Source organism: Coffea arabica, chromosome 1e (genome assembly GCF_036785885.1).
Source record: "Coffea arabica cultivar ET-39 chromosome 1e, Coffea Arabica ET-39 HiFi, whole genome shotgun sequence".
NCBI lineage: Eukaryota > Viridiplantae > Streptophyta > Magnoliopsida > Gentianales > Rubiaceae > Coffea > Coffea arabica.
Window position 1 is genome coordinate 48,380,226 of NC_092311.1, and position 21,480 is coordinate 48,401,705.

Genomic DNA, 21,480 nt, shown 5'->3' on the forward strand with positions numbered 1-21,480 from the left:
CTGCTATTTTCTCTAAAGAAAGCCAGCATTAGATTTACTATTTGGAGGGTTAGAAGGCATCTAAACTCCTTACATATTAAACTTCCATAAAATTTCAATATCAAAGATTAAAATGAACACAAAAATTTAGAAAATTCATTAGTTATTTTTGGTACAAACTCCTTTTATCTTTCTATTTGCTTAAAAAGGGGGGTGAGGAAAATAAGAAAAACATATTTAAGGCAATTCCGTTTGTGAGACTCGATCCCGCAACCGCCTTCGACGGAGGAAAAATGAGCCAATCGAACCCTGCAAGGCTGCAACGTTCTCACTCCACCAGCATACCGTCTTGAAAACTAGGTCAACCGTTCGCACAAATTTTTAGTTCAGCTATTGACTTTATATGCTGCCTCTGCCAGCTTTATTTATCAGTTCTGCAACCGCTGACAAACTCTAAAACCCTCCCGCCTAATTCTTAAACCTCAGTTTTTCTGCGTAAATTAGCAAACATTAGAAAAAATGACGAGGATAGCGTAAGCTCCGATTCAATTCACAAAACAGCCCTACATTGAAGATGTCGGCCCTCGCAAAATGTAACTGATCTCTACTGCTATTGCTCTGTTTTTTTTTTTTTGGTTAATCTTAAATAGGTGAAATTCCAATGTGTTTGATAATTTCTTTACTTTTTTTTTTGTGGAAATTTGTGAACAGAGAAAGTATTCAGTTTTCTACATTCGGAGAATCCGAGATTCTGAAAGCAGCTGAAATACAAGTATACCGCGGTGTATATTATGATTCTGCGAAAAGGCCTTGGGAGAATGGCTTATTAGACCCTCATATGGTATCTTATTTAATGTTCATTGTTTCTTTTAACAGTGGTGAACTATTTTTGCGTACGATGAACTGATAGCCGTGATTCATTTTCCATATTTTCTATCTGATGGAGAAGAAAATGTATCTGCTATTGTTATTTCACATTTAAAAGAAGAAGAGAAGGGGAGTTCGAATAAATAGCATTTTCTGGGGAACTGATGATGCATCAGTTATCTTTTAGGTCTCTTTTGTGCAGCTAGAGTTTGTTTAATCTGTCAAATTATGCGATAGGAATTGCTTTGTTCAGTAAATTACTTGTAATAGTCTATTGATAAGGGGATCACTTCCAGTGACTTTCTAATTTTCTAACAAGCTAAATCAATGTTGTTTTTGAATGTAGGTACTGCTGTTGTTTCCAATTTATTTATAGTTCAGAAGTGTATTAATTTATTGGTTACATTTTTGAGTTACTGGAATTGATATTAGAAATCTTCTGAAAGGTGCTGTTTGGTCCAGGGCCCCGCAAACAAGAATGGAATTTGTGAAGCATGCCATGGGAACTTTAGGGAATGTCCAGGGCACTACGGATATTTGACTCTTGCTCTACCAGTTTACAATGTTGGATACTTGATTACTGTCCTCGACATCTTGAAGTGCATTTGCAAGGTAGATGCTTATAGTTCTACTTATATGTTTGTGCATAGTGTTTACTTTGACATGCAAATCTCTCTCTCTCTCTCTTTTGGATTCAAGTTGATGCAAAGTATACTTCTTATTTGCTGTTGGTTCATCATTTTGTAAGTAGGACTGACTTGAATAATTATGGGAGTGCTAGGATGACATTCTTTTGTCTGAAAAAAAAATTCTTTTACCAATCTGCCTTCTATTTGCCACTTGTGTCCTCATGTGCCCAAAAAAAAAAAAATTCGCCTTCTCCTTGCACTCAGAACATGCAAAGAGGTGCTGTTTCTAGAAGCAACTACTTCTGCACGTGGGAAATGCTAAATTTGCTAATGGGAGTCATCTGTAGAAGCAGCTCTGAATAGTTTAAGACTATCATCTTGGAATGTTAAGAGGTTAAAATGACCTTCTCTCATTTTTCTGTTGGGATTGTAGCTAGTGATATGATATTTGGTAAGTTCTGCTAATGAAAATTTCATCTGAATTTTTGAGATAAAGTTTCTTTCGGAAGTTTCCTTCCATTACTGGGAGTCAAAGCACATGAGATGAATAATTTTTCCCACGTTGTCATTTTTTAGTTGCCTCCTCTCTCTCTCTCTCACACATATTTTGGTGAATGGTGCTCGGCGTGTTGAATGCTTTATCAGAGTTAAATTTTTAGCTTATTCATTTATTTTTCTCCTAGTGTGTTTTCTAGTTTTGGATGATTTTTTCTTCTTCAAACAGCAATGTTCGCGTGTGCTTCTCGGGGAGAAAGAACGCCTTAGCTTTCTAAAGAAGATGAGAAATCCCAAAATCGAGCCCTTGAGGAAGAGCGAGCTACAAAAAATGGTAGTGAAGAGGTGTAATGCCCTAGCAAGTAGCAGAAAAGCAGCTACTTGTTCTAGATGCGGCTATGTAAATGGTTTGTGCCTGTACTTTCTTTCAATATTATAGTCAATTAAGTCCAATATGGTGTTTGGTTAACGATTCAATCGAGTTTAGATATGGTGTTTGTTTAGCAATGTATAGTCCTAAAACTACCACTAATTTCCCTTTAGTACTCCAAAAGCAAGGTGGGAATAGGGAAAGGGAAGAAAATGATATATATTAAGTGCATAGAAAAGAGAGAAAATAGGAAAAAAAAAAGATAAAGTAGTGGGCATGCAAAGTTAAAATAAATAAATGCTTTTTTGCTGTGTACTTTCACATCAAATTTTGTATTACTTTGGGTTGTGAAGATAATGTCAGGTTACTCTTAAAAATAAAAAACCTGTTTTCTCATTCACCTTAATACATTTTCTGGATAAAGGTTTGTAAAACTTCAGGATGTACTTACTGCATGAATGAGAGGTTTAGGCATGTTATTGGGGGCTATTTGTTTAAGAAGCAGTATGAGTCCCTTTCCTGCAGTGTATGTTTTCATATGTATGTGTATATATATGAGGAAATTTCATGTGTATGTGCATATATAAGTGGAGATACATGTTTGCAGTGTATATTTCTCTGTTTTAGTGATATGAATGTGAGCCAAGTGTTTTGCTTTTATCTTCTTAAAGTCATCCCTTTTGGTTAAAGCTTTGAAAATGTAAGACATAAATAATAAGTCAAGCATGAGAATATAGTGTGTGGATATTTGTATTCACAAGGTCAATGAGACAAGAAGTAATATCCACAATCCCTGAACATGATTCTGCTTTAAGCTTCGATTCTTAGGAACTTCATTTGGGTGTGGATGCAGAATGAGACCTCTGAAGAGAGATGATTGGGGATGCTAAACGTCCTGGTGAGAACTTATTTTTGGTGGGTGAGTTGCTGTTACGGTCACTGATAAGAATGAAAAACCAAAAAGGCAAAAGTTGTAGTTCATATTCTTTTTGGTACTCTGGTTGAATTTCCTCAAGTCACAGAGCAGCTTATTTTTGCAAAAGTAGGGCTGAAATTTGTTTTGATAGTGGAGCAGTTGTAAAGCTTTGGTAGGTTATTTTTGCGGGCATAGTGTGATAATGAGACAAAAAGGGGACATCTTTGTACACAACTATACATTATAAAATTGTTTTCAGTTTGTCCCTGCTGGTCCCCTCCTCCTGCCACACTCGTCATAGGACCTCCACAAAGTGTTTCGAAGTTAGCCAACATCCAATTAGTGGTAGTTGGTCATTACACTTTTAAAGACAATCAAGAGGGAAGTTTATCATGTCCCAATCGAATGGATAATTTATACAAATTACTTGAGGGCAAGGTCTGTTCAACTTATCAAAAACTAGGGAGGGGGAGGTCTGTACCGTGAATTTTGTTCAACTTTTCCATGTTGCTGTTAAATTAAGAAGCTTATTCCTGAGCTTTTCTTGATCATGTTTCAGTGTTTGGAGAGAGATTTCATTTTTATTTGATTTAGATAAACTTACTAATTACAGGCATAATTTTTCCCTGAATAACCAAATTTAGTTTATTATCTTTAAATTAAGAATATTCTTTGTTTCCATTTATGAAGAGCATTTGCATCCTGAGCTGAAACCTTTGTCCTTCAATAATCTATATATTATTCTTTTTATTAAGTGCAGCTATGTTTCTAATTTCGTACTGCCAACATGCTGGAAAAGTGTGTCCCTTGGAAAAAGCTTAGAGAAATTAGGTTACAAGTTTGTGGGCAGTTGGAGTTTTACCTGTTTCAGTGCTGTAAATTTACTGACATCTTCTTAACGTGGTTTCATTGCAGCTATGGTGAAAAGAATACTAAGATGTTAGGCATCGTGCATGAAAGGACAAAAGTCAATGACAGTTTCTTAAATGAATATGGTTCTGCAATTTCACACACGAAAGACTCTAACACATCCAATTTTAGTGTTCCTGATGAAATTGACCCTAAAGTGGTTTATTCCCTTCTCAAGAGAATGCTGGATGAGGTATTATCTCTTCTGTGATACAAAATTTATCTGCTCTGTAGCTTAGATCATCTACAGATTATTTATCTGAGTTTGGCTCACATTTATGCAATTGTGTTTCCTTTGATTTCCATCTTGAATCTTCTCTACAGGACTGCGAGTTGCTGTATTTAAATGATAGACCTGAGAAACTCATGATTTCAACCATTCCTGTGCCTCCAATAGCTATTCGTCCATCAGTTTTTGTGGATGGTGGTATGCAGAGGTAATGTCAAAAACATATGTGCTATTTTTTGTCATTGCACCTATTGTCCAATCAACTGGGAGGGAATGAATAGATTTCTTTTCAGGAGCAAAACGTACTGGTTTCAGTTTTGCTTTTTTTTTTTTTGGTGGCATTTCTTCCTTGAATAGATAGGAAGAATGTAATCTGGTACTTGAGTGATAGGTTTATGTGGTCAACTGAACTGTTGATATGCTTGTTTATGTACTAAATATTAGTGAAACCCTCTTGGGTGGATCACATTGCAAGATGTTTAACGGATATTTATAATAACCAAATTGAATCATACTCAATAGGTTTCGAATTATTGCTAATCCTCTTGAAATTTTAGTTTCACAGCTGAATTAGGGTAACTTGTGATTTTATAGTTTTATAACTTAAATTTGGAATGAAAAGGTATTAGAACAATCCTCATGGACTCAAATCCTTTATGGATCTGTGTCTAAGACAGGAGTGGAGGGCAAGGCATGCAAGGAGAAGCAATGCAATGGAAAGAAATTGTTATACTGGAATTTCTCTATTGCCTTGTACTGATGTATGTTTTTTTTTAAGACCTGAGGCCTGCTCACTCGGGGATTTTAAGTTCACTTAAGTCACTGATTAACATAGGCGTCGTCAATCATAATTATTAAATTAACTAAGTGTATATAATGTAGCTTTATATTCTGGGCTTATGTTCTAGGTTTATTATATCAGCTTAGTTGCATTATGAAAAAATTGGTACTATATGGATGCTAACATGGAGTATCAATCTTGAAAAGCTTCAAGGAATCTTGGCTTGGTATACAAACCAAATGTTGAAAAATTGAACTTTGATAGTTGAGCTGGCATAAAAACCTAGCTAGAGTGATGCATTGAATTTTTCTTTTTCCTGCTTGAGCCACATAGTTTGGAGTGTTGTGGAAGAATTTATGCAATTAAATTTTATGGCTGGCATGTTTGAGGAAAATTCTATATAATATTCTGGGAGATGTATTTATGGTTCTTCGGAAAAAGAGGATTAAAAATCTTTTGGATCCTGCTAAATGCCTGCACATTGACATTGTACAACACTAATATGTGCAGTAACGAGAATGACACTACAGAGAGACTAAAACGCATTATCCAAGCTAACGCTAGTCTTCGTCAAGAAATATCAGACACAAGCCTTCCATCCAAAAGCTTGGTATGATTTTTGTTTCCCAAGTTCTATATTCTCTGACTTTGGTTTGTTATTTACTTCCATATCCATTTTGTAATTATTTGTCTGCTAGATTTGTGTCACACATCTTTGATAACTATTCTCTATGCTTACTTTTCTTTTTGAGTTTTTATTGTGTCTTTCTTAATTCTGAATCTGCATGCTAATGATTGTTAGAAATGTAAACACAAATAACTTTTTTTTCCTTACATAAAATAGGATGAAAAGAAAGAGGACTGGCTGCAGTATCATCTTTGACTCTGATTGATTCTCTTATTGTTGTGTAATTTGAAAAGAAAAGTGCTTCAAATTAAGAAAAATTGCACAATGAGATGACAGGCACTGCTCCAACCCTATCAACGAAAGGAAATATAAGAAAACAAAGACTATACATGCTTTTCTTTGCTCCCAACTGGAAAATCTGATTGCTCATGTGTCCTCGTGTTTGGCAAAGCATGTTTCGTGGGGATGTTGTCATGTTTCAGTGATCACATTGACCCAATCCATCATATGCTAATTTATATTCTTGTATTGTGGATACTATTGTTCGAGATGTCAACATTTTGCTGCATGCCCTTGACTGTAGTTGAATGCATGGGGTGTATCTCACTGAAATCTCCAATGCCTATTGGTTATGTGGGGGTGCTATGCTATCTGTGGATTTCATCATTTTGTATTACCATGCATTTTGAGAGATTTATGGGCCTTTTATCCTGTTTTGTGTGGTTTGCATTCATTCCCATGGTTATACCGACACCACAGCTTCTTGCTTTCCCTGTCCGATGGTGTAACAAGTTCCTTCCCAGCAAAGCCCATCATACCTTCTGAAAAAACTGAAAATGCCAAAAAGTTAAAATTTGCAGCTAGTATCATTGATTTAATTGGCATTGACATAATAGTAATATTTCATCTATTAAGAAGGTCACCCTGAATACCTGAAATAGAGAATTATAGCAAGATTTCACTCCTACATCTTCTAAAGCCCCTTTGATATCTCTTCATCTGCAACTAATTCTTGGTTTGTTGGGTAAATATTTAACTGCATGTTATGGAACTGTTTATATAGACTTGAATTTACAAAATTTCCTGGGAATCGTGTACTACATTCCTGTGATAGTGGTATTTTTGGATAAATCTAAATGAAATTGTTTCTTGGTCTTCCATTGCTTCTCTTTTTCAATGTCCAGGAATACGTCACAAAATTAATTGTATTGTGCCATTGCAAATGTAACATCACTTCTGTCTTTGAGTATATCTTCTAATGCACTTCTAGTGATTTGTTCTTCACCTGGTTTAGAATGGTTGGATTGATCTGCAAGTGGAGGTTGCACAATATATAAAAAGTGATGTACGTGGAGTTCCCTTATCTGCACCAGCTACCAAACCTTTAAGTGGTTTTGTCCAGCGTCTGAAAGGGAAGCAAGGAAGATTTCGTGGAAATCTATCAGGAAAATGTGTTGAGTATACAGGAAGAACCGTTATATCTCCTGACCCAAATTTGAAAATCACGGAGGTATGTTGTTTGAGTTAACTCATTTCTGACTTAAGATGATGGTTTACACCATGAGAATATCCTGTCTAGGTGATTAAGGTAAAAGTAATTTAGCCCTTCTTACAGCGTGAGAGCCACACCAGTTTGTGTCCCTTTTGATTGATTTCATCTAACAGGCTTTCTTTTCCAGGTTGCGGTTCCTATATTGATGGCTCAGATTTTAACGTATCCTGAGCGAGTGTCCTATCATAATATAGAGAAGTTGAGGCAATGCGTGCGAAATGGGCCTAAAAAGTATCCTGGAGCAAAATACATCAGGCAGCCAGATGGTACCGAGATGTAAGGAGTGTGTATGTTGGGGCCTTTTTGTTTGTTGGCTAGGTCTTATGTTTCCTTATTTCACAAATGTTGTTGTCCATTATGCTGCAGATCATTGAAGTTTAGTTCTAGAAAGCGTCATGCTGATGAATTGAAATTTGGTTACATAGTTGATCGTCATCTAGAAGATGGAGATGTTATTCTCTTTAACAGACAACCGAGTCTGCATAGAATGTCCATCATGTGTCACAGGGTAATTACTGCAGTATAAATACTGAAGCATTAGAGTGTCCTTATTTAGTTTTTAATTTATTTGTCCTTTTTTATTGGCAGGCAAGAATAATGCCATGGCGAACATTGAGATTTAATGAGTCCGTCTGTAACCCATATAATGCTGATTTTGATGGTGATGAGATGAATATGCATGTGCCTCAAACAGAGGAGGCTCGCACAGAGGCGCTAATGTTGATGGGAGTAAGTAGTTATTCATGCCTTATTTATAGATTTAATTTAGCACCAAGTTTTAGAACATCTTTTCTCGCGATTGCTAGTAGAATTTCATCGCTGCATTTTCAGCTTTTTGTTTTGTATGTGATTTTCTTTTCTCTTTGAAATGTTATTGACAATTCTGCAGGTGCAAAACAATTTATGCACTCCAAAAAATGGAGAGATTTTGGTTGCTTCCACACAGGACTTTTTGACATCTTCATTTCTCATTACAAGGAAGGACACATTTTATGATCGTGCTTCTTTTTCACTTATGTGTTCATACATGGGGGATGGGATGGATCAGATTGATTTGCCAACTCCTGCACTACTTAAGGTTAGTTAAACTGATGTAATTATATTCTCTAATTGCTACTTGATTGATAATGTCTTTTTTATTATTATTTTGACCTATATATTCACCTCTTATTCTTTTGGATGGAATAGCAGATCCTTTTACCTTTAAGTTTCTTAATACACCATTTTTTCTTTTACTAAGTCATATTTCATGAATTGCCTATAATGTGCATGAAGTTAATATTCTTAACTACTTTAGACCTTTTAGGTTGAAAAATGATCATGGCCTAATAGTAACCCTAAAGTGGTAGAGAATGTAGTTGATCTTCTTATATTCAGTTCCAAGTTGGAGGCCTAGTTTTTCCCTGTCAAGTGGGTACCATGCTAGTTCTTGTAGTTTCTTGTTCAAATTATAAGGTGCCCTGTTTGGAAAGTAGGAGGATTTGGGAAATTATAGTGTTGGTTCTTTATGCCTTTTTTTTTGTTGTTTTTGGTTGGGGGGGGGGGGGGGGGGACGGTGTTGTATTGTTACTTGCACTTGGTGCTGTTACTGTATATATGATTTTTGCCTGTGCAGCCAGTTGAACTTTGGACCGGTAAACAATTGTTCACTGTACTACTGCATCCATTTGCAAAAATGAAAGTCTATGTGAATCTAACTGTTGCTGAAAAGAATTACCAAAAGCCCAAAGAAACCATGTGCCCGAATGATGGATTTGTTTGCTTCCGTAATAGTGAGCTGATCAGTGGACAATTGGGAAAAGCTACATTAGGTGAGATTCTTTCCTTTACTCCAAAAATATAATGCGTGCCTACTTTATGAATTTTGGGTTGCTTCTGCTGTTAATGTTTTCTCTCTCTTGCACTTGTTTTATGAGGAGCAACCTGTAAGTTAATTGCCAAGTTTTCTTATTTAGCCTAATTAGAGTATGTTGCAGAGTCAAAGTATACCACTTTTTGCCTCAGATTCAGGCTTTTATGTTGAGATGCATTTTCAGCTTTGCATACTAAATGACCCTCAAACTTTGACCTATGCATGAATTTGTGATCATGAGACTTGCCTTTAGATTTTACAAAAGTCCCTCTAATTTAATCTGTGGTCTTTTATTGGATTTTTTTGAGCTGATATCATGTTGTGGAAGAGTTGAAGGCTAAGATTGGGTTTATTGTTTTAAGGTTGATGCCTTCTTTTTGAAGGGATGATTCTGAAAGTCATCTTTTTGTCTTGAAATGTATTAAGTTGTCATGAAGCTTTTTTTGGAGAACTATTACTTTATCATGTTTTTAAGAAAAGTTCCACAAAAAATATGAATGTAGAAGATTGAAACACAAAATGGAATCCTTATCAAGTTTATGCATGTTCTTCTGTTTGTTATAACTTTTCATACTGTGAGCGAGAAAACCCATACTTTCACCAAAAAAGTATGAAATGTGATTTTTAGAGCTGGCTTTAATGGGCATCATGTTCATTTTAGCTCAGTTTTCATTTGATATTCCATCCTAAAGCAAGTAGTTTCTGAATAGATTCTAATCCTCAAATAGATAGTCTAATATGTTAATGAAAAAAATAGGGATGATTTCACAACCTCTCCCGAGATTTATGACATTTCAGTTAGCTCCTATCAGATTGCAATAATTAAACTTGCATTCTATTTTCATACTGATAGAGGTCAAAAAAAAGTTACTTTACTGTGTAAAGTGTCTGTTAACCTTCTCATGTTCCTTAACGTAATAATCTAAAAACAAAGATAGAAAGAAAGAAAGAAATTCTACTTAGAGTGTGGCATCACAACTTTATATGCTATCTGAGGGTGGCATCACATTATTTGTTTGTCCCGTATATGCAATTTGTGCTAGTATATCCATCTTTTGCCTCATGTTTTTGGCTTTAGAAAGAGCACACTAGAATAATTTAATTCATTAGGATAAGAAACTTGAGTGTATTTAAGCACAATGTAGCTCAGCATTTGTGTGCTGGAAAAGATTTAAGTTCTAATTTCTGCAATATGCTGTTTTTTGTGTTTATTGGTAGCTTTGGATGCCTTAAAATGTAAAGCTCAGAACAAGAAGTACTTATGTTTGTGATTGGAACAGGGAATGGGAACAAGGATGGTCTTTATTCGGTCCTCCTAAGGGACTATAAATCACATGCTGCTTCAGTATGTATGAATCGCTTAGCAAAGTTGAGGTATGTTAGTAGTGGCTTTTGACTGGCAACCAACCTTTTCCTCGTGTCTCAACATTGTCTGTTAATAAGGTTTCTCATTGAACAGACACATTAGTGTGTCATATACTTTCCAACCACTCATTTTGGTATTTGTTTTAAATTATTGATGTATGTAATTTGAACTTTGTTTTGATAATGTAATTGTTAAGAAGCAAACCTCCTGTAATCTTTCATATATTCCTCTGCATACTCTCTGCCATATCTTACAAGTAATATAATAGGTAGTTGCAGTTTTTGTTGAAAAAAAAAATTCAGAGAGTTTAATATTTATAAGCTCATTTATTAAGAAGATTGTATAATCCAATGCTTTTCAACTATTGATTGTTGTATATGGTTTACTATTAAATTTCCAGGTGTTGAGCAATGGATTCCTAGTAAACTTGTCAGTTGTCCGGAATCTTATCCATATAGTTTTTCTATGGTCAGGCTTACCTGACCTCTGCAAAATTTTGTAGTAACTATAAATCGTGTCTTGTTATTTTCAAATTCTATTGGATACAAGTGATCAGGATACCTTCCTGCACAGTACCTGATCAAGATAACTTCCATCTTTAGCCTCATGATCTAATGAAAATCTACCACTTAAAAAGTACTTTGAACCAAGCTCCTTGTGCTTCTCCAGAACAAAATGAGATCTGTAACTAAATATCGCATCGACGATGGGCATCCTGGAGTTCCATAACTGCTGAATGTATCTCTATCTTAAATTTACTTAACCCCCTACTCTAGACGGGCTTCATATTTTTCTATGTATCTGTTCACTTTTGACCCTCTTTATGATCTCTTGGTGGCAGTTTTTTTTTTTTTTTTTTAACTTGGAAGTTAAACATCCTTAATATTCTTGTCTTTTTTTTGGGGGGATGTTCAGAGATCTTTTCATACATCTTGTGCGACTGGCTCTTGGAATTCAAAATCATGTTGTCCAATGAAGGCCAGTCTTTTCTTTACTTCCCTAGTCAACCACCATCAGCAATATTTTAGCCACTCTTTTACACCCCCAAGCCCCAAAACCAACCCCAACCCCAAAAATAAAAAAAGAAGGCAATATCTAATTTGATTGAATTACTTGAACCTGAAACTGAAGTTATTTATCATACCGAGTTTGGACATTAATTTTAGGTTCTTTGTGGAATACGAATTTGAGCACGCTGGATTTCAAGTCCATTTCTTTTAAATCCTCGCATAAATTTCGATCTGCCTATTCTAACAGAACTTTAGAGTCTTTTCATCTTGTCTACTGCTTAAGGATAGCTATTGCCCACTTACTGATCTTTTAGGTTATTTGGAAAATTATTTTGCAATTCCTGTACTTTGTTTTGCTCATATATGTTGAGTGCTTTATGGTTCGATATGCTGGATTGTAATTTACCTTTTGTACTTCTATTCATGTTGTCTACTGCTTATGGATAGCTATTGCCCACTTACTGATCTTTTAGGTTCTTTGGAAAATTATTTTGCAATTCCTTTACTTTGTTTTGCTCATATATGTTGAGTGCTTTATGGTTCGATATGCTGGATTTTAATTTACCTTTTGTACTTGTATTCATTGCTATGCTAATTGATGAACAATGCTATTTTGGGTTGTTAAGATGGATTTTAGTGTCTTTCATGTGAGGCTGACAGCTTATTGTGTGATACAATTGCTCTTGAAGTCTATTATATTTGCTTCTTTATCTGGACACTTTCTCAGGACTTAAATTTCTGTCACAGATTCAAAGTAGCTCTACGCAATGAGTATTATATTCATTTTTCATTTAAAATGTCATTTGCAGTGCAAGATGGATAGGGAATCATGGATTTTCTATCGGCATTGATGATGTGCAACCACCTGATCGTCTAATTACTGCAAGGGATGAAAAAATTTCCACAGGATATGCAATGTGTGATGAATTAATAGAGAAGTATAACAAGGGTGCGCTTGAGCTGCAGCCAGGTCATGATGCTGCACTGACACTTGAAGCTAAAATAACAAAAGTTCTAAATGACATTCGAGATATTGCTGCCAAGGTACTTCCTGTTTTTACCCTGTTGTAGCACTGCTTGCATATCTCTGATCTGAAAGTACCAGTGAACAACTAAGAATGGGTCAGGGAAGATATACCAAGTGATTCCTCATTCTTTTGCCAGCCTGTGACCTTGTCCCTGACCTTATCCTGCTTTATGGGTGGCATAGATTGTCCAGCTTTTGCCATTGGCAGCAAACCTCTCTTACTGGTCTTCTTTACTTTCCTCTAACTTAACCCTCCAGAGACATCTTATAACTTACAGACTGACTAGCTAAGACCAACAAGGCACAAATAGAAGTGAAGTGAAGGCATCCGTTTTCTTCCCCCAATGTTGAGGAGGATTTAATTGCCAGTTGTCCATGATTACCTTGTGCATTTCAACACAAACTTCTTTATGCCATTATCAGCTCCTTATTTTTAATTACTATTCTAGAATTTATCATTGGCTGGGTCATCTGAGTAGTAACTTAAATTGGCAGAGTTGGACAAACTGATAGAAAATATCAAACTTTAAGTCGTCACCAAATATCTTTCTTTCTGCATTGAATATGTGCACATGCATATGTACTGTTTCTGTCTTGTTTGCCTTTGGGGAAAGAGCCATTATCTGCAATAGCTGTCTGTGTAAAAGGTTAAATGAAGGAAATGACTGGACAAGTCAGAACATTACATAAGTTAGACTACATGATGGAAGAACATTAGGGGGTCAGAAAGGAATCTGGCTAGAGATCAATGATAAAATGTGGTTCTGTGTCTTGTCAAAGGATATTAGTCTCTCTTCTGCTGCAGCTCTTTCTTATTTTTGTACTGTTCTACTGACTTGGTTATGGATCTCACACAGGTTGAAGTCACTATGATTATCTGTGATAGATTTATATTTTTCTAATGTATTGCCTTTTGTGACTTCTTATTTCCCCTTTAGATTTTATGTATTGTTTCTCCATATAATGATCAAGCCTTTTTAATGATTTGAAACTTTTTGTAGGAATGTTTGACGTGTCTGCAGTGGAGGAATAGTCCTCTAATTATGTCACAATGTGGTTCAAAGGGATCTCCTATAAATATCAGTCAGATGGTTGCATGTGTTGGACAACAATCTGTCGGGGGTCGTCGGGCTCCAAATGGTTTCATTGATCGCAGCCTTCCTCATTTTCCCAGAAAGTCAAAGATCCCGAAGGTTTGTTCATTTATTTCATCTGGATAAATTTTTCTGGTCTGCACCAAAGTTCATCTGTCAGCAGAAGTCTTGGACTAGGAAGAGGGGAAAAAGAAGAAGGGATTGAAGGTGGAGTCATGGATGGATGACTCTGTGTGGATTTAACGGGGAATATCATGTAGTGGGAAGAGAAAGGGGTATGCATTTGAGGGGGAAAAATTGATTTAGTGTTTAGAGATCTGAAATACATTCTGCAACATAACTTAATTTCTCTTACCTTGTGATTAAGAATCTTTCATGTATCATTTATTATGTGTATCAGCATATGGTTTAATACTTTAGAATCTGCGGGAGGAGTGGTGATATCATTGTTAGTTTACAAATGATATCATATCATTTTGCAGCTTAGTTTATGAAGTCTTGAGAGTTCTTTCATATATTGTTGAATTTTGAATAGGATTAGGGCCATAGATTTCATTGGGGTAAAGATTGGGATCACGTCTTTTTTGTTGAAATGATTGGTTGGTTCCTGTGGTAGCTTTCTGGCTTTTTTATCCTGGGCATTTTCTTTTGGCGATATGTAACTTTTGAGCCGATTGAAATTTGTGTCTGTCTTAAGATAAATTAAATGTCTTTTCTGGTGATTGCCACAAGTATTTAAAGCTTTAAATTTTATTGATAGCCAATATAAAATTGTCCACAAGTCAATTGCACTTAGTTTAACCAGTTATGTTGGATTGTGCATGTTACAATGTGGAGTGAGACTTGGATAAATAATACTATGTAATTCTTTTCGTGCCTTTTTTAATTATTGCATAGTCTCCATTACCTGTCCTATTGTTGTTTGAGCTGCTGATCTGCAGACTATGTTTCAGTCTTGTTCATTCTGGGTTTATCTTGTGTCCTTTCCTAACACGATCAACAGTCATAAGAATTGTCATAATGTGGAATAATTATAAGTGTCGGATAAAACTCATCATAGTTGTCTATTTATCTCTTGAGATTTTATGCTTCTCATTAATGTTTTGTTAATTGATCATCAAAATCTAAAATTTGCATGTTGGGTGTTATCCTAAAGATGTCTTGATGAGTTACTACCATTGATTACTTGAAAAGATGCATTTTTATTCTATTCTTACATTTTCTCATTTGGTGTTCCACTTTGAATCTAATACTTAAGTTCATCTAATATTTCTTTCAGGCGAGAGGGTTTGTGGCAAATTCATTTTATAGTGGTTTAAGTGCTACAGAATTCTTTTTTCACACAATGGGAGGAAGGGAAGGCCTTGTGGATACAGCGGTATGTATGATCTTTTTTTTTTCCCTTTACACAGTTGCCTAGTTAAATTACAAATGTTTACACCTTTTCTTTATTTATGTGTTTGTTTATTTTTTGGGTCCTTGATTGCGATTTCCTTGTTTCATTTTTTCTTTTCCATTTAATTATGTATTGAACTTGCAAAAGTATTGACTTAGCAATGTTGTAGAGGTTAGTATTGATCTGCTAGTACTATATATATATATATATATATATTTTGTCTTTTTCCTGAAGACCTTCTGGTTGTCTTTCTTTCCTGCCAAGGTTTTGTTCCAGAGGTTTTTGTGCTGTACACAGAAGCTTTATTTGTAATGCGTTTATATTCCTGTTAGTGCAGCCTGAGATTTTCCCTTCATCTTATTGTCTAATACTGCATCCTCAATTCTGGTTGTTCTGAGTTTTTCAGCCACATAACTTTTTGAAATTTATTCTTTCCATGATCTCGGTTGGATTGTTAATTCCTTTCTTTTTCTTCCATAAGCAAAAGTACTATTTTCTATCTTTTCTGCTTATTTACATCCTTTTCACTTACTCAAGTAAATGATAAAGTTTTTCAGAACTATTTGTGGCACTCAAAAGCATGGTACTCTTTGTTTTGTGTTCTAAAACAGTTTGATAACTCTTTATCGTGCTTAGAAAAAAGGATAATTGCTGAGTGTTTATACTTTGATTTAGTGTCTTTTGGTTAGTTTGTTTTGGGGAATTAGTGTATAAATGTCTACTGCTACATCTTCTATTTTCGGTGTGAAATGGACTGCAGATTCACAATCAGATTTCTAGAAAATCTGTCGAAGTTAAATTTTATGTACGTTGTTTCAGGATAATTGTTGAAAATCTAGAAAAGGTTGTTTAGTATTGATTGTAGGCTTCCTCTGGACAATCTTGAAGGCACATGAAGTTAAATATCATAGGGTTTTGAACATTTGTCTTGCTTACATGTTTCCTTACTCTTCTCACTTTAGAACTCTTATCCGTTTTTGCAGTTCTGAGATGTTCTACAATGTCATATCTTGTCACTGATTAAACTGTTGATTTTGGGATTTTCTTTGAATACAATATGATAATTTGGCAAAATTCTTCAACTAATGTGATCCTTCAAAATCTTGTAGTCTGCAAAATTATGATGCTTGGGCTTCAATTTTATATTATTATAGGTTAAAACTGCTGATACTGGATACATGTCTCGTAGACTCATGAAAGCTTTGGAGGACCTTTCAATTCAATATGACAACACTGTCCGAAATGCTAGTTCTTGTATAGTTCAATTTGTTTATGGTGATGATGGCATGGATCCCTCACAAATGGAAGAGAAGAGTGGACATCCTCTGAACTTTGACAGATTACTTATGAAAGTGAAGGTTGTGTATTCACATCTTGAGATCTCTTATACCTGGTGCCATGAAAGTAAAACCAGATCCTCTTATACTCGTTTATTTCCATTGACAGGCCACCTGTCCTGCCGGTGATCAGAAGAGCTTGTCCCCATCGGATATCTGCAAAAAGACTGATGAAAGGCTCTCAGAACGTGATATGACTCCCGAAGGCGGGTGCTCAGAGGCTTTCAGAGACTCTTTGTCCAAGTTCCTTAAAAGTCAAATGGGTTCAAAACTTGGAAAAAACAATTGAAAGTTTGAAAGCCCAGGAAGATCAACAGGAAGAAGACCATAACAGCTCTTTCGAAAATATCTCTTCAAATATATCCGGCTTTACTTCTAGGCAGCTGGAGGTGAAACCTGATAGTAAATGTTCTTTTCTGATATACATCTTACAATTCAACTACCTGAATACATTTCTGTGCATTCTTGCTGGCCATCCTGCTTGCATTATTAACCTTTCAATGTGTTCATTATTTTTCTAAATTTTTTATTGTTGCAATAATCATTAATTGATATCATCATGATGCTGTCATTATTAGGTCACTTGCTACAGCCAGGACATGTGTTTTGGCTTCAAAACTGGAAGTTTCTCTTAGTGAATTACCATCAAGTGCACGAAAGGACTGTCTCTGTTTGGGTGATCTTGGGATGTTGACGATCATTTCAATTGCTTGATTTATTTTTGGTCCCATCATACACAGAATTTTGTATGAACTGTCACTAATTGTTCTAAAAATTTGACATTATGTGGACAAATTCTTGTTTCTTCTGATTGGGTAAATTATGATTCATGTTCTCTTGCATTTGCTTGTTCTAGTGAACAAAGCATGTAAATATATTAACGCCACAAAAATCTTCTTAGCTTGTAAGAGTACTGTTTTCTAGTTTCGGGTATATACCTGGTAGATGTCTAATGTTTGTTTCTGCCTTTTTTTTTGTGTGTGTAATAAAGCATTCTGAAGTTTAGATTTTTATTCACGTTTTCTTTTCTTGAGCAAAAAATTTTCAGATCTCATTGTTCACAAACTATTGAGCATGTTATGAAAGGTTGTGAGCTTGTGTCTAAGTTGTTCTCATTAGGCATGTAGTTTCCAGAAGTTAAACAAGTTTTCATAATGTAACAGGACTTGTATTTTGTTAATGTGTTAGGTGTTTTTAAGAGTCTGCATCTCACGTTATCATACCAAAAGGGTAGAAGCTGGAACTGCAATTGGTGCAATTGAAGCTCAGAGTATTGGAGAACCAGGCACACAGATGACGCTAAAAACTTTTCACTTTGCTGGAGTTGCAAGCATGAGTATCCTCACTAGTTGCTTAGTATAATTTTTGGTGTGATATTCGTCTTACAGGTGTTTCATATGTTACCTTAACTCTGCCTTAGATGTTACACTTGGAGTCCCACGTATAAAAGAAATTATAAATGCAGCTAAAAGGATTAGTACTCCAATCATTTCTGCAAAACTGGAGCATGAGGACAATGCAAAGGAGGCTAGCCTTGCAAAAGCTCGTATAGAGAAAACACTTTTAGGGCAGGTCAGCTGTTTCCGACTACCTTCAACTTAGTGATCTACCAAGCGTGTAATAAGGGATGCATTGGTGTTTTATTTGTAATAGTGACAGCATTCTAATGTAGACATGGGGTGACACAGTCTTGACGAAATGGCCATATTTAAGGCTTTTAAATCATCTCTCCTAAAGAACCTATTCCAATCTTCTCTCTCTGTGTTTTTTTTTTTTGAAAAAAATGGCATATGGCTTTAATCTGCAGCTAAGATATCATGCTGTTCGTATCCAAAAGATTGTTTATTCTGCTTGTATCCAAAAGATTGTCTAAGATATGGCTTTATTCTGTTTGTATCATTCTGACTTTCTCTTTAACGTGTAGGTAGCCAAAAGTATAAAGATTGTCATGTCGGCGAGGTTAGCATCCATAGTAATTACACTTGATATGGAAATAATACAAGCATCTCGGCTTTGTACAGATGCTTATAGAGTGAAAGAATCGATTCTGCAGACACCAAGAATCAAACTGAAGGATCAGGTGTACTATCATTTTCTCATTTAGATCATCTACTTTCTCATATATTTGCTCAAAAAAAAAATGTACGGTTTCTGCAGCATGTTAAGGTCTTGAATTCCAGAAAGCTGGAAGTAGTTCCCCAGACTGACAGAAGTAAACTTCACTTTGAGCTCCACGCACTCAAGAACAAGCTTCCTTCAGTGGTTGTCACAGTAAGACAAGACATCTAGTTTTGAAAGTCATCATATAATGTAAGAAAGTGCAAGGGTATTTTTCTTGCACTATGGAATGTTGAAACTTGTGTCACTCTAAGTTTGTCCATTATCTTTGGAAATGACAGGGAATCACCACTATTGAACGTGTCGTAATTAATAGTGAAGAGAAGAAGGATTCTGGAGGAGGTCCCAAGTACCTCTTGTTTGCAGAAGGGTAAGTTCTGTTATGGTGATCTTTTGCAGAAAGTTTTGGTATTGAAGTAAATGATGGTCCTCTTGTTTATCAAATATGTCATCCTTCTGTGCCTTTCTGGTTGAAATAAATATTTTCTTCTAGTTATAATATTGTTGTGTAGTAATATGCGTAGCTTTTCAATTGTATTACTATAAGCAGAGAATTTGTACGGGTACTTTCAAATGACAAAGCAGAAGAAGCAACTTCATTTATCCTATCAGATATCAATGACAATGGTGTAATTAATTACTTCAATTGATGGTCTTTGTGGTGATTGGTTTCTACTTGACATGGAAAATTGTCAAACTACTATTGATGGATATGATATTCAAAATTTTCAAGCTGTATTCACAAGTTATGCATATCTGCTTCTTGCAGGACAGGTCTCCTAGGTGTAATGGGCACTGAAGGAGTAAATGGCTATGAAACCAAAAGCAATCACATCATGGAAGTGCAGCAGACGCTTGGAATTGAAGCTGCAAGAAGTTCGATAATTGATGAAATTAAGCATACCATGTCTAGTCATGGAATGACTATAGACATACGTCATATGATGCTTCTGGCAGATCTGATGACATTTAAGGTAGTTCCTTCTTCATAAGTCTATAGTGATCGTTTCAGACTTGCATCATGGACATATTCATGTTCCAACACTAAGTGTGGCATTTACCATCAGATGCTAATTTTATGTACTATCGCATTGATGCCAGGGCGAAGTTCTTGGTATTACAAGACATGGTGTTCAGAAAATGAAAGATAGTGTGCTAATGCTGGCTTCTTTTGAGAAGACAGCAGATCACCTTTTCAATGCTTCTGTAAATGGACGGGATGATAAGATTGAAGGAGTAAGTGAATGCATCATTATGGGAATACCAATGCAGTTAGGCACTGGGATGCTTAAAGTGAGGCAAAGGTACATGCTTGGCAATTGGCTGTCATTTGAATTGATTTTTTTTTTTTTTGGGTTTAATAAGTTTGTCTTTAACCCTTAATGCATGTGGCTTATCTTCTGGGTGGTAGAAAATCATAAAGATGAATGCCACAGATATTCAGCTATGGTCTGCTGAGTTTTTATGATATTTGACTGAGCTTGTTAAACTTAGAGAACTTAGCAGTTACTGTTATGATGGTAATGAATTTGAGGGGGAGAATAGTATCTGCCAGGGAAGTGTTTAGGTGGTATAATGATGAAAAATGTTGACTTTTGAGTAAGAATCTAGGTTGACTTTATACTAAATACTTTAATTGTAGTCAATGGCGGTACTAAGCTACAACATGACAACAATGAGGAGTGCAAAAGGAAAGAGCAAAACAAGTTTGTAACTTGGAAATAGAGTGCATGTTGTTCGCTTATTGATTCAAATACAAGCTTGATTCGTACATCCTTGATTTTTGCTATTACTATCGAATTTGAGTTCAATGCAAATTATTACATGAGCACCTCAAGCCTGAGCTAAGAAAATTTTATCCAATTAAGGTTTCTTTTAAAGCTCTATGCAAGCAGCTTGGTTCGTTTGGAACCCTGACTCTTACTATCTGGTGTTGTTAAGTATGTGTTTCTCTTTTGACTTGATGGTACTTCTTTCTCACCTTCTAACTTATTTATGTAGTTTCATTGTTGCTGATAGTTTCCGAACCTCTATGAAAGGAAACTTTGTGCCACGTGATATTCTGAATTGAGCCTTGTGTATTCTCTACCAGCCTCAGACATGTGTCTCTTTTTGTTCCCCTTTTCTTAAATTTCTTTAATTTTACATTGCTTGCAGAGTGCAGCAGGTGGAGCTGAATTATGGGTTGGACCCAATCCTGTCCTAAACTTGTTTTCGTGGTGAGACCAGTATGTTGTGCTACAAATGTGCAAAAATGATCGTAATTTCTCAAGACGACGACAATGTTGAAGGAACTGGACAGAAAATTTTCTGAGCGAGCATTAACCTTGCGGATTGCTGTGCATGTTCTTTGGCCCATTTTTCTCCTCTTAAACAGAAAAGATTGAGGATTATAGAATAGTAGACTATTCGGTAGACCTGTCCATTCCCATAGCATAGTGAGGTTTGCCCCGAAAGGGCAGAAATGACAATTGTGCCAACAATGTACAAACTGTTGTATATATTGTAAATACCAAATCACCCGTTGTAAACCATAGGCAAAACTTGAGTAGACCTGGTCTTACAAAGTTCAATGTCTTATGTTGTGTTGCACCATTTGGTAAGATGATGTGAAACAATTTAGGTCATTGGATTTTTTAAAATCATAAATCGTAAGGATACAAGCGTGCATTCTGATCATAAAGTACAGTAGCTATAACCAGAAGGAAAATGGCCAACATGGTCCCTCGCGGTTCAACAAGATCCCTTGTTGGGTCCGTTACAAAAAAAGGAACATAAGATAGTCCACGCATAACAATTGTATCAATTTAGTCCTTGAACTTACTTCTGGCAAAATTTTAGCCAAATAAGACGTAGAGTATTATTTTCTTCAAAATAGCCCTTTTACCTCCCTCCTTCCCATAGGAGTGGTTTTTTTTTTTTGTT

At 35.6% G+C, this 21,480-nt stretch overlaps 1 long non-coding RNA gene and 1 pseudogene across 1 annotated transcript; both read left to right on the plus strand.

The window, feature by feature from the left end:
- The first annotated feature begins 31 nt into the window (after positions 1-31).
- Positions 32-1,432, plus strand: LOC113709615 (uncharacterized). The gene is made up of 3 exons (XR_003452757.2): positions 32-572; positions 691-820; positions 1,293-1,432. It is a non-coding gene; the product is annotated as an uncharacterized lncRNA (long non-coding RNA).
- A 789-nt stretch (positions 1,433-2,221) lies between these two features.
- LOC113709605 (DNA-directed RNA polymerase III subunit 1-like) lies at positions 2,222-21,160 on the plus strand (annotated as a pseudogene).
- The last annotated feature ends 320 nt before the right edge of the window (positions 21,161-21,480 follow it).